The 12,063-nt window shown below is 38.4% G+C and overlaps 1 protein-coding gene across 2 annotated transcripts in view; it reads right to left on the reverse strand.

The window, feature by feature from the left end:
* LOC110839339 (corin serine peptidase) overlaps positions 1–12,063 on the reverse strand; it is a 123,615-nt gene that overhangs the window by 44,523 nt on the left and 67,029 nt on the right. The window contains exon 1 of one of the 2 annotated variants that reach the window (XM_087350353.1): positions 6,865–7,161. The exons of the other annotated variant lie outside the window; for it this stretch is intronic. The gene's annotated coding sequence lies outside the window, so the exon portion shown is untranslated. Of the gene's footprint in view, positions 1–6,864; positions 7,162–12,063 lie in introns of those variants that run through there. 2 annotated transcript variants of the gene reach the window in all.

A 12,063-nucleotide genomic window follows, 5' to 3' on the forward strand; every position in this document is an offset into this window, starting at 1 on the left:
ACTATTTGGAAGGAATAGTCTACAATGTAGAAACCAATAATAATGGCCTAAAGGTAGCACAATTTGCAGCTGCAAATAATTTAATAACAAACGTCATGGTGGAAAAAATGTTTCTGCCCCTAACCTCCCCCTCCCCACCCGTCATGGTCATCAAAAAATTAATATCAAAAACTTCAACACAAAATAACAGTATGCAGAATAATACAGCTAATGATGTAAAATACAAGCGCAACTACTTTCCTAATTTACAGATTTACGTGCTTACGAACCCCAGTTGTCAATGCTAGTCAGTAAATACAAGTTTATAATACAGAAAATTCCAATTTAGATCATCGGTTTACAAGCAGATGACCAGAAGACTAAATATTACTCAAATTGCAATTTGTATGCATTTATCACAATTAGATATATGCTATAAATTATTATTATTGTTGTTGTTGTAAAAACTTAACGTCATCAGTATAACTCGCAGAATGGCGTTACTAGTTTCTCCCGATTTTCTTGACTCTAAAGCAAAAGGATCCACTGATAAAAAAACAAAATTAATTTGACGCGACAGCCATCAGAGCAGACAATCCGCACCAAGCTTCCTCAGAACCTGCAGAGTCCTTCAGAAAAAGACACGCAGATGAAAATAGATTAAGTAGGATTTGAGGTTCTCACGGCTGTGACTCCGAAGATGGCTGACTTCTGTGCTGTAACGCCGTGTAGTCTGGTAGAAGATTACTACCGTTTCAGAGGGATTTATTGACTCCATCATCAGGGCGATTCATCGTCCTGATGATGGTAAATTATCAGACTACACGGCGCTGCAACCCAGAAGGCAGACATTTATTTATAGACTGTCATGATATCTCTAATATTCGTTAATTCACTTCTAGCAATGAACGTACAGAATCTTGAAGGTTTACTTGATTTGAAGGTCCAAACCTTATTACCGAGGACACACAGACAAGAAACTTTCCTAAGAATTTTGTGATCAATCAGCCGATGAAACAAACTGTCAGACGTATAAAAGGGTTTTCCTTGAGTTCCACGGGAGGAGGTTAGGGCGCTAAAACCTAGACAATTCTTCGTGAAAAGAGCAGTGAGAGGCCCTTGATGCAACTACTGCCCCCTTTCGGCTTATGTTTACACAGTCCCACTATTGAACTCGATTCACTGTTCAACTTGAAGTGAGAGGCACGCAGAGAATCTCTCATGTAACTTACAGAGTGTATGGCCTTCTTGTACTTCTGCAAGGTCGTTACAAAACAAGTCTAGGGATTTTAGATCGAGGAAACAGTTTGGTAAGATTATTTAAATATTCTTGAAGGATAATTATTTAATACGGCCTGCATTAAAAGGAACCAAACTCCAGGGGACAGCCACTTTTTTATGGATCACAGAAATTCATTACAATGATGTTCAAAGATTTCAAGACGGCTAAGATGTCGATGTTGTTCTGGGTTGTAACGCCGTGTGGCCTTGTACGTTGATACCAACGTTTCTGATTAACACATTGTCTCCATGTATGATTTGAGGTTTTCACAGCGGTGAGTATGAATACCAACGTCACACTGCCTCCGTCATCAGGGCGATGAATCTTCATACTAAGAATCGCCCTGATGACGGAGGCAATATCACCTCTGAAACGTTCGTAAACATCGACCAGACTACACAGCGCAACAACCCAGAAGACAGAAATCTTCATACTAAGAATCGCCCTGATGACGGAGGCAGTATGACCTCTGAAACGTTGGTTAACATCGACCAGACTACACAGCGCAACAACCCAGAAGACAGATATCTTCATACTAAGAATCGCCCTGATGACGGAGGTAGTATGACCTCTGAAACGTTGGTAAACATCGACCAGACTACACAGCGCAACAACCCAGAAGACAGAAATCTTCATACTAAGAATCGCCCTGATGACGGAGGTAGTATGACCTCTGAAACGTTGGTAAACATCGACCAGACTTCACAGCGCAACAACCCAGAAGACAGAAATCTTCATCCTCTCATCTTTACAGTGTCCACAAGAGCTGGCAGCCTGTTCCTCTCAGAAGTCTGCAGTCATGAATTTAGTCCCTACTTCACTCCCAACGTAAATTAATGTCAATGTCATTCTTCCATCTATGTCTACGTCTCCAAAATGGTATTTTCCAGCCAGGTTTTCCGACGGAATTTTTGTGTAAATTTCTTCTCTCCACCATGGCTGTCACATCGTCCATCCCAACTTCTTTTATTTGATCATGATAATATTTGACGAAGAGTACAAATTATGAATATGATATTCCCGCTATATCAGAAGTCATCAAACTGCATGATTCAAGGTCACAGCAAGATCGTACAACGTTTCAACACGAACAGGGGAACTCGAGCGAGTGAAGACAGCTCAAAACACGCACCGTGGCAGAAGTAGGAACGCTGTACTGTTGACTCAGAACCACGCGGGTATGTAGATGTGGGAAGGGGAGTTGGCCAACTACATTCGTGGCCTTGAAGCACGCAATTCGATGACGGCTACAGCAGCACATTCTTTATTCTGAAAATGTGTCGATGTAAACCATATAAAGGCCGTCCCTTCCTTCTGGCTAGAAGATCAGAAGCAGAGAGCAACAGTAGCTTGTGTCACACAATACATTGATTTCTAAGCCATTTAAATTCCTGGTCCAGTTGTCCTCGGAAGCTTCCAGACGCAGCTTCCAAGATCTAAGTGTCCCTGTTACACTGATTTAAAACCAACACAATGTCATCCAAACTCCAAATAAGCCTTAGCTGAGCTGTTTTTCATTACTTTTGTAAACAAAGATAGTTAAAGACGGAAATGGATGAAACACATGATTCATATGACTGTCGCAGTTCTGCAAACGTACTACGTGTATTGATGATGACTTTATTCTGGGTTGTTGCGCCCCGATAATGGAGGCAGCAAGGACCTTAAAAACGTCGGTAAACTTCTACCAGACTACACAGTGTTCTACAACCCAGAAGACAACCATCTTCAGACTCATCGCCGTGAAAACCTCAAATCTTACAGCATGTCTTGTCTGGGCGGAGAAATGACTCGACCTTGAAATAGAAGTACCCATACCAATCTGCGCAGGAGCACAACCGTCCTAATATTATGGAATAAGCATCAGCTGACTCTCAAGTCTCCATTAGTTTTCTAACTTTTCGGTATTCTGTATTTCATAGTTTTTTATAACTTAGTACTTTACCTGGGTCACTGGTAACACACCCATGGTATGAAATATCTTACAGACTGTGCCAAAAGTGGGGACACTTTTAGTAAGGGAAAATGTTCTCAGGACAGTATTCAGCATAAAGTCTTGACTTCAAGGTCGAGTCAGTTCCCCGCTCAGACAGACGGTGATTGGACAAGCCAAGCAGATCGAATAAAGAAATAAAGAAAGAAATATTGCATATGAGGTTGCGGAATGGATTAATCGATCTCTCCGTAGGGCCAAAGAGGATCTTCTCAACACGGTAATACGCCTTTGGGTTCAAGAAAAGACGGGAATATTTTGACTAAAGATTATCAGTTGTTAAAGAATGACTGCTTCAGAGACTTTGCTGGATTGAAAAATATTATAACACCTTGTACCCTTCTTATATCAAACGATGAAATAAACACTAAAATAGACACTAATCTTATCAGACTCTTCAAAATTACGTACTTTTCAGTAACTATATAAGGAAATAATTATCTGGTTTTAAACCCGAAAAAGAAAGATACGTATTTTCGGCCCCCGTATAAAAACTGTTCATCGCATTTAGAATCTTATGTGAAGGACATCGGGCAGACGCGAATGACTTCCATTCCTCTCCGTATAGTTTCAAGATCAGCCTCGCTCACTTAGGATACATGTGTGAACTGATGTTGGAATTAAAAAGTGGAAGGTAAACTTAACCCTGTGCTTTAAAATCGCACCGGGATTGGCGGTAAAGTACCAGTCATTCTTAACCACGGCACCATATGAAGGTGCGGTCACCTTATCCTGAGGGAAGGGCCACTTGTACCCGATGGATAGAAGACTCAAGGCCGGTGTGAACGCAGTGACAAATGGATCAAGGCAGGAAGTGCATGCACGGCATATCATTTATGGCGCGTTTGCAAAAAAATTGGTAGCCTGTATAAACTTTATAAATGGTCGGGAAATTTTCCTGCTAGATTTCCTACTCAGGCACGTACGATGCGAAGAAAACGCAAGTAGGTTACTGTTATCCGATTTTAGTCAAAACTGTAAATGACGGAAATTTTTTCCAAAACTTAAATTTCGTGAACATCCGGTGAGCATTTCTCGAGTTGTTACAAGCGCACAGGCGAGCAAAACTATTTTAATATCCGCTTTTGCACATTACGAACGCATCTAAAGGGTCTTGCCGTCAATATGCCTACCTCGGGCACCTAGTGTACAACACTAAAATGTGAATATTGTGTGTTACCGAGTCCGGAGCAAAGTCGTTGTTATTGTACCAGTTATGAAGCCAGTTTGCCAGCGAAATTTTATTTTTTATAGGCAGCATTGATAGCTCCGCCTTACCCGTGTTAGGCCTACTGGAGAGTCGGAATGTTTTATGGGCGGGTTGATCGACACGTGTTGCGTGTTATGCTTCTGGGTCGGACAACCAGCTTTAGAGACGTCATACCCTTTACGGGTAAGCGCACTGTAATGACTTCATGTCAATTTCTGAGACTTCAGGTTCCCAAAAAAGTGTAATTTTCGTTTGAGGTCTTCTGGTTTGCGACGCATTCTGAACTTGTAGATGGCTATAAACGTTTCGGAGGAAAATTATCTTCCATCATCAGGGTAAATTCTACCATGAAGATGGAACAGATGTTCGTAACACATTAGTAGCAACCTACAAGAGTATACTAAGCCGTAACCAAGATGAAAGTCCATTAACTTTAAATTATTATAGTTTTTAATCCTATAGAATTAACTTCTTTCAGAGTTCAGTCTAATACCGGGTCACATATGAATCCCAGAGATAGGATTGATGCTATGACAAAGGCCTTTTTCACTTTTCAGACTACTGAATATCAGACAAATTACTACTGAAACCGAGGGTGGCTGCTCAGCGGAAAAAAATAAAATTCCACAACTTCATTCACTGTAAGTCCCAAATGTCCTGACATGGGAACTAACCTGGGCCAGTGTTGAGGAGGTAGCTTCTGAGCCATGGCTTTATCTCGGTTAAAGCAAATTTACCGAAATCGCACCGTTTTGTAACATTTTTAAGGTACCAGCATGTATTAAGGCGTACCTAAGGAAAAGTGTACATATCTACGAGAATAATAAATTAGAAAAAATGTTTCAATGAAAAATGGTGTGGCCATATGTGTGAAATGCTTCGTCGTTACTAAATTTAGTTCGCATTTGTCAGCTTCACTTTTTGTCAGCACAATGACAAATCATCTGAAGCTGGGTGCAGGGACATCCCGAAACGTCGTATACATGAAAAATAAACAACGGACAATATCCAGCACAATGTTATTGCATTGAAATTGTAATTAATACCTTGAATTTAAATATAGTAACTAAAGGAAATTTATATTAAGTAAACTATAGGGCATCTAGACTAACATTTCTGTTTATTGCACTTAATTCAATCGAATAAAAGTCAAATAAAGTGTGAACTACTTTATTATTTTTCCAAAACTGTCATTTCTGGTTTATGACATGCTCTTACTCACATATAAAGTGCAACATTTTTAAGAAATTGTCTTTGGTATCACAGCTGAAATTATACTTTTTATAGTTCCTTACCTGCCATCTCCAAGCATATAGTTTCAAGCTACAGTCAAATTCTCTCAAATCTCGTCTATTTTGTGAAACATCTTGTCCATTAGTCATTTATGACGACAACAACAACAGCGATGATGATGATAACGGTAAATCACAGATATAAAAATCTAATTTACAAAGTACTCAGCTAGACGTTCGTAGAATGAAGACGATAATCATAACAATATAAGGAGATTTCGAAACAGTTGCATGCGACTGTCCGTGACATTGCTGATACACGTCCATATCGATTTCATATTTTCAGGTGAAGAAGAATGTTCGCACATAAACCCTGGCACATTACACTGCACTTCAAGACTATTCCGATGGGTTATGTAATATGACACTAACAGAAGCACAAAGCATCATTTAATTTCAAAAATTCAACTTTTTAATTTTCGTACATTGTAACATATTTGCCAGATTGGGTATTTACCTAAAGAAACTTACTCATCGTAAGGGGAATTAAACCTCAAAAACATACAACCAGGGAAGACCATTTTGCAGCCATAGTGAAGATAACGTTTCTAAAGAATGGACCCGTAAAAAAGCTAGGGACATTCGACAAGAGATGAAACTGGAGTCTGCAAATTTATCAAGGAACACCGTTCACTGGTGACATTACAGAATGAATTTTTATTCCTAAATTTAACATATTTTACTTTTAACATACACAAAGTTGTAATAGAACTGCATACGTCCTGATGTAGTAATAAACAAACCTTAGAGCAGCAACTGAATTATTTTGAGCTTGTAATACATTATAATTATAAACTGTAAGAAGTAAATCATAAAACAGTACGTGAGATTTTAAATACTCATCAACCCTGATGATGGAAGCAGCAAGTACTTCTGAAACGTCGGTAAACTTCTACCAGATTACACGGCTGAACATCGCAGGAAACAGTTATCTCCATAGGATAGTAGGTTTAGAAATATTATTAAAATGTATTGTATAATTAAGTGCATTTTATGGCGATAAGACATAAAGTGGCTTTTCAAAGCTTCGTCACAAACGGTATATACATTCACCATAAGCCAGACATTAATCTGAAGTTGCTGTTTATTATGTTGAGCTAGTACTCACGTTTTGTGAAATTTATCTTGTATCCTCCCTTTCTGAGCTGTGCGCCTCTGAGATTACTCCACGTCTTCAATTATTACTCGCCTTAATAACATATTTCACGTATTGAACTTTTATTCAACTGTCTCCGTTAAATACCTACCCGGACGGAACTACCAAAAATAAATCTGAGACTACTATACTTCATAAATTATTCAAACTGTTACAGCAACAATGTCAGAACTTGGACGACTTCAAAGCGCAAGACAATGTTTCCATGCCAGAAGACGTGCGAGTGTGTGTATCGATGTGTACGCTCGAGTATACGAGATTTCTGCCAGTAAAAACTACAGCTACCGTCGCTCTGATGGTGGTTGTTCCCCCTTCCCTGCCACTATAACTCCTCGTAACGCAGGGGAGTACTAGGGGCGCAAGTCCGTCCCCTGGCCCACCGCGGGGAGCTACCACCCCCGATCTTCATCCCCTCCGCCCCACAAACCGCTCGCCGAGCCCAGTCTGATAAAACTGCTTATCCGGACCAACCCCCTTCATAATGTGATGGCATTATTGTGTCATTCTGTTTGTGTTTTCACTTACAGGAATGCCTGAAGTTTACGTCACTACAACCGAGAGATAAAATACTTATAATAGACATAAGATCTAAAATTCACTGAATCTGTGGTCAATATCAAGCGGTCTCCTCCGCAACAGCTCAGACATCTATCCGTTCACTGATATTTAACGACGCTTTCAATTTCTTTAACTGGTGTGCTGAAGGAAGCAATACGGAAATGGCGGTAGTCGCCAGGAACTTTCCTGGAGAAAGTGAGGAAAACCACGAAAACCTTCGGTCAAGAAAGCCGGTATCCAAGTCCCAGATCTGAATCCACAATCTTGCAAATACAAAACAGTACTAACAACTAGACCTCTACGTTCGGTTGTTGAATTAGCAGCTTTGTCATGGCTAATGATTATGTAATGTCAAAGTGTTAACTGCTGGGGTACTTAGGTTCGAATCACATCAAATGGATAGAAAGCGATCGTGGACTATTGTAAAGTATAACAACCCCTGCATTCACATGGAGAAACTGCTAAGCGCCACTTCCAGGACAGCCGGTGTACCAGGCAAGAATCAAACCACTATATTCTGAATACAAGCCAGACGCAATATTAGTAAAACTGCCAATAATTTACATGTAATTTAAATACTGGGAAGATTGGCATTGAAACCTCGTGATATGAGACAGCTATCAAATAGTTCGAAAACGTGGAAAAGTTAAAATATTTTGGAAACGACAACAATAAATCAAAATCAGACTCGCATTTATGAAGAAATTAAGGGCAAACTACATTATTTAAATGATTGGTGCTATGTCGTTCAAAATATTTGTCTCCCCGGATTATATTTAAAGTGTAAATTAAAATATAATTTTACATGCTGTTTCGCATGGATGTAAAACTTAGTTATTTATCCTAGCGGAAGAACACAGAATATAAGAATGTTTGAGAAAAAAGGTGTTTATGCTGAGGAGAATATTGTATCAAAAAGGGAGTAAGTATCAAGAGGACAGACAACTGCATGATGAGTCTGTTCATCAGATATTACTAATGTGGTCAAATCAAGGAGGATATGGTGGGCAGAGAATGTGACATAGGGCGCCAAAAGTGAGTAATGCATACAATACTCTCACAGGAAAAATAATATTAAATGGCATCTTATAAAATGTGCGGCGATATGGATTGTATTCAAGCGGTTTCTTCTCTTCAGGTTTTTCGACTAAAGGAAAGGAAAACAATAAAATAAATCATACACTTTAAAATTACAGACATGAACTCGATGCCAGACATTGAGGTTATGGCTTATAACTTTCTGGTAGTGAGAATATGTACATAAGCATAAAAGTTCCCTGCTTTAAGAAAATTAGGCCTCAAACTTTCTTCACAGAAAATATTAGTGAGCCTATGAAGAAAACGATAAAAACTGACAATAAAATATTTGACTGAATTAGAAATTGTAGTTCTGCTCCATGAAGACATTTAGGTAAACGCAAAGAAAGTATGAATTTATACTAAAAATGAAATTTTAAGCCCTTTATACACAGTGTGTCTCAAAATATGTATAAACACAATAAACTAAACCATTACATACATCAGTATTGGCATTTAGTGAATTAGCGTATCTATTGTAGGTGTTCAAAATTACCACCTTTTACTTCGTGGCGGTGAACAGTTGACTGACAAGCGGTCCCCAAAGTTGTTGGTGTGTATACATCTCTCTTGTACATCCTGTGTCTATGTACATATATATATGCATGTATTGGAATACCAACATTATCAGAAATTGATTAAGGGTGTTGCCACGGAGAAGTCTGGCTTCAGAATCGCTGTCCCAGAGTCACGGACTGAAGTAATAAAACATAATTAACATGGTAATGGTCTAGCAGCCTACATACGAAGCGGATTCCATTTACCAAAGCTCAGAAATGGTGTACGGCTGATTTATTTCCCGAAGAATATGAACATTCCGAAACGGGAGCTGCTTCTCTTTTGAAGTAGTTGAAACTAAATTTTGCCTTCTTTCTGACACTAGTCTTCAAGAAACAAAAAGGTAATATAAAATTTTTGCACAGTGTGACATTAAGAGGCGTGTTTAGTTTAAATACTCGCATGATGGCGGTCTTCGTAGTTTGTACGACTTTTCACCAAATAATGTTGCAGTGATCAAACCAAGAGGAGTGAAATGTGTGGGGCGGACTGAGTGAAGATGTTAGTTTTCATCGGAAAAAAATGGAGAAAGATGCCACTTGAAAGATCTAAGCGCAGAAGAAACTTAAATAGTGTGTAAATACGTGCATCGCATTAATCGCACTTCCTAGTCAGGGGTGGAGAACTCTTGTGAACAAAGAAATAAAACTCACTGTTCCATAAAAGACTGAGAATGTTTTTATTAGCTAAGAGACTGATAAGTTAAAGAAGAGTTCAGTTAATAAAATCTTCTCGGGCAATCAGCCGCGTTAACTGGTGACTGTAGTAAACCGACGTTTCGGGAACCAACTCTGTCTCCCTCATCAGGGTTCTGATGCGACTGATTGCCCGAGAAGATTTTATTGATTGTACTCGCCGCAAAAGTCTCAAATCCTATAAGAGATCAATTAACCCTCAAAAGCTTGTCTAAATAACATTAAATAAGTCAGTCCGTGCTGCAAGTAAAACATCACACTTCACCATTACAAAATCAGATGGTTAATGATGTTTGAGCAAATAATCCCTGTTTATAATGAGAATCATACGAAACCCATAAATACAAAATAAAGAATTGTTGAAGCAGGTGGGTCATATAGTTACCATTGAATTAGAAGGGGTTAAATAACTACAAATAAAATGTGTAATATCACTTACGTCATTTAAATACGTGGCCTTGAAAATTAACAAAACTGAACGAAAATCAGAACAAATAATTAATCCACTTCATGGAACACAATCCTTCTTCAGAAGATGATAGTTGCTAAGGAGGTTAAAACCCTGTCTTTCAATGAAGCCAAACATTCAGTACCGTTACCGATTTCGGAAGATCCCTTCACCGGTCCCATCCTCATGAGATAATTTTTATGATTAAAGACACGCATAAATTATTAAAACCACTATCAAGGCGAGTCTTTTACGGGATTTTCGGCCTTACTGAATAATTTATGCATAAATTGAAACCACTTCCATGGCCAAGCCGTTAAGGGTTTTTTCCGGCCTAGTAGACCAAGCGTAGTAATAGTAACAGAACAAAGAACAAGTATGTTGCAGGTGAATTATTATGACTGTTGCCATGGTAAAAATATTAAAATATGGTCTGCATTACTACCTGGAAAACCACTATTTTCTACGTCTGGCAGCTTTTTTCAGTGCGTATAATTTTTGGCGGTTATCAATGTCACATGTGAAATATGTTACTTTTTACATATAATCAGGGAAATATACAGGCATTCGACGGGTTCCCAATTTAATGTTATTTTTGAATAAAAGGGCAGGTCTCTATAGTATTATTAAATTTATTAGTTTTTAGCAAAACTCGCTGTGCATATGTTAACCGGATTTAAACGGCTAATGGCATGATGTGACAGAAACTACAAGATTCAGGTTTCATAATAAACACATTTCATTATCAACTAACACGCAATTACGTTATTAGGCAGAATAAGCTGGTTAGTCAATATCTTATATTAATTAAGTCAGTGTGTCAGCAACTTAATTACTGAGTTCAATAATTCCACATTTGCAAATCGTTCTGGTGAATGTATCTGTATAAATCAAGCACAATTCTTTCAGTGCTCAAGTTACACTACTCACTAGTCCCATTAGCTCAGCCGTCAACATTATTATTTGGTCGGATTTCAGAATCTCACGTCGGTGAGTAAAAATATGGCTTCGTTCTGGGTTGCTGCCTCCATCATCAGGACTGCAAACTTATGTTAGACTACACGGCCCAACAACCCATAAAATAACCAGTTTCATTATTATTACTTTCATGGTATCCGCAGAAATGCCCCATTTTCTCTGAAGAAATTCTGAGTCTCCTTTAAATCTAATTTTATCAATAAACATAATTTCTGAAAAGTCTGTCCCTGTGTAAAATCTTAGTACATTATCATGAACGCTGTTAATCCTGCTCTCAACTGAAAAGTTCGTTACATCGGAGCGGAGAAATGGTCCGAACTTCCGGACTTTTAATGAAGATGGATTCAGATTGACAAGAAATTCTGCTCCTTTTTCCTTAATTAAATTCGACTTCTATAACCAACATAATAAAAGTTGTAATGACTCTGTTACTCTTAACAAGTGCTTATAATTGGAAGGTCATGTTCCTAGAGTTCGTGTTAGGGCGTACGGCGTTCTTTACGAGCAGCAATTCTATCGGCTTCCTCTGAATTACTTTTATTTTAATTTATATTTAAACTTAAAATATATTTATGACAAGTAAGATCAATCCAAGATCATGTGAATGCAAGAGATGATAATGAAAGGAAGAAACAACTTGGAGAATCTAGAAGCAGATGGGTGTATATTACAATGTATTTAATAAGAAAATGCATGCGGGTGTGAATTCGAATTCATGACTCAAGGAAGGCAACTTCTTGTGAATACAGCAAGAAATTTTACGATTCCATAAAAGTAGTTGAATATCTCGACTAGCTGAGCGTACTACTAGCTTCTCAACATAAACTCTACTCCATT

This window comes from Zootermopsis nevadensis, unplaced genomic scaffold (genome assembly GCF_977971745.1).
Source record: "Zootermopsis nevadensis isolate Lab colony 2312 unplaced genomic scaffold, Znev_1.0 Znev_ptg000017l, whole genome shotgun sequence".
NCBI classification, from domain to species: Eukaryota; Metazoa; Arthropoda; class Insecta; order Blattodea; family Termopsidae; genus Zootermopsis; species Zootermopsis nevadensis.